The following is a 1,590-nucleotide window of genomic DNA, read 5'->3' as shown; positions in this document are numbered from 1 at the left end:
AAATATTTTTTAAATGTTTATTTATTTATTTAGAGAAAAAAAAGACTTGAGTGGAGAAGGGGCAGAGAGAGAGAGAGAGGAGAGAGAGAGAGAGAGAGAGAGAGAGAGAGAGAGTCCCAAGCAGGCTCTGTACTGTCAGCACAGAGTTCAAGGTGGGGCTTGATCTCAGCAACCATGAACTCATGACCTGGGTGGAAATTAAGACTCAGATGCTTAACTGACAGAGCCACCCAGGCGCCTCAAGAAAAAAATTTTTGAAAAATACAAACACTTGAAATTTGGACAAATAGATGAATAAAATGCAAAGCACAAAGCAGATCCCCTGTGGACTCCCTCCAAGAGGGAATTGAAAAGTTGGTGGCAGTAAGAGCATGTTGATAGCAATCTCCAGGTCTAGGAACTGTCTTCAGTCTGCCTTCATTCTTGTTACGCTTCGGGGATCTAATGCCTGTGATTAGGAAGAGAAGTTTGCAGGCTGGCAGCATTGAGGGAGGTGAGGCGGAAGTGAAGGGCAATGCACCAGACCATCTGCTGATGGCAAGAAGGAAGCCGTTTCAAACCCGGAGAGATCGAAACGTCACTGCATGAAAAGGAAGCTAACTCAAAATCTTACCTTTCTTCAGGTAAAAATCATGAAGTCATTTACAAAATCATTTTCTTCACCCAATCTTGATGATTTTAAAATAGACTCTCTTAACTTTTTACAAGTAATTTTATATAAGCAGCTTTCTCAAGACGTTCTCAGCACTCAGGCAGATCCTTCCCTATCATTTTGTGGAAGGAATTTAGCAATTTCGTAAATGAATGCCAATCTCGCATACTTTACATTTGAGATGTATTTGTACTATACGTTTCCATATATAATGATTTATGTGAAGACAAATGGAATATGTGCACGCATAAGTATATTAACACTAGCTATTACAATGAACCAATTTTTCCCAGTCTTTCATTTTCAATGGCTATATCACATACATGGATAATTTGAAGTTATCTAGTGAATGTGAAAAAGTAGCCAACTGAGAACATTATTAAAGGACTGATTTAAAAGCTGAGTTCCTAGTGAAAATAAGAATACTGATCAGCATGACCGAGTGTGAATCCATGAACCACATTTTCTCTGGCTGAGGCCAGTACTGTGGGTTTTTGACCCGGCGAGTGGGAAAAGGCATGATGTTAGTCTGGGGAACATTTCTTGAGGGTATGATGAGAAGAGAGTGAATTAAACAAGGTGTGGAGGGGAGCCTGGGTGGCTCAGTCGGTTGAGCATCTGACTTTGGCTCAGGTCATGATCTCGCGGTTTGTGGGTTCGAGCCCCACGTCGGGCTCTGTGCTGACAGCTCAGAGCCTGGAGCCTGCTTCGGATTCTGTGTCTCTCCATCTCTCAGCCCCTCCCCTGCTCATGCTCTGTGTCTCTCTGTCTCTCAATAACAAATAAACATTAAGAAAAATTTTAAAAAGCTATAATCAGCAAAATGCAATAGTTAGAAATACTGGAACAGATCTTTTCATTACGCTTCCAACTCAGAAATTCTGATAAGGTTCATTAGAGAAAAAAAGCATCATTCAACTGCTCTTTACTTCCCTGGA

General features: G+C 41.1%; 1 non-coding gene across 1 annotated transcript; it reads left to right on the top strand.

The window, feature by feature from the left end:
- Window positions 1–1,243: 1,243 nt before the first annotated feature.
- Window positions 1,244–1,328, top strand: TRNAQ-UUG (transfer RNA glutamine (anticodon UUG)). The gene has a single exon. It is a non-coding gene; the product is annotated as a tRNA-Gln (tRNA).
- Window positions 1,329–1,590: the final 262 nt, after the last annotated feature.

Source organism: Panthera onca, chromosome B1 (genome assembly GCF_046562875.1).
Source record: "Panthera onca isolate mPanOnc1 chromosome B1, mPanOnc1 haplotype 2, whole genome shotgun sequence".
Classification (NCBI taxonomy): Eukaryota; Metazoa; Chordata; class Mammalia; order Carnivora; family Felidae; genus Panthera; species Panthera onca.
This window is presented reverse-complemented; position numbering and strand designations above follow the sequence as displayed.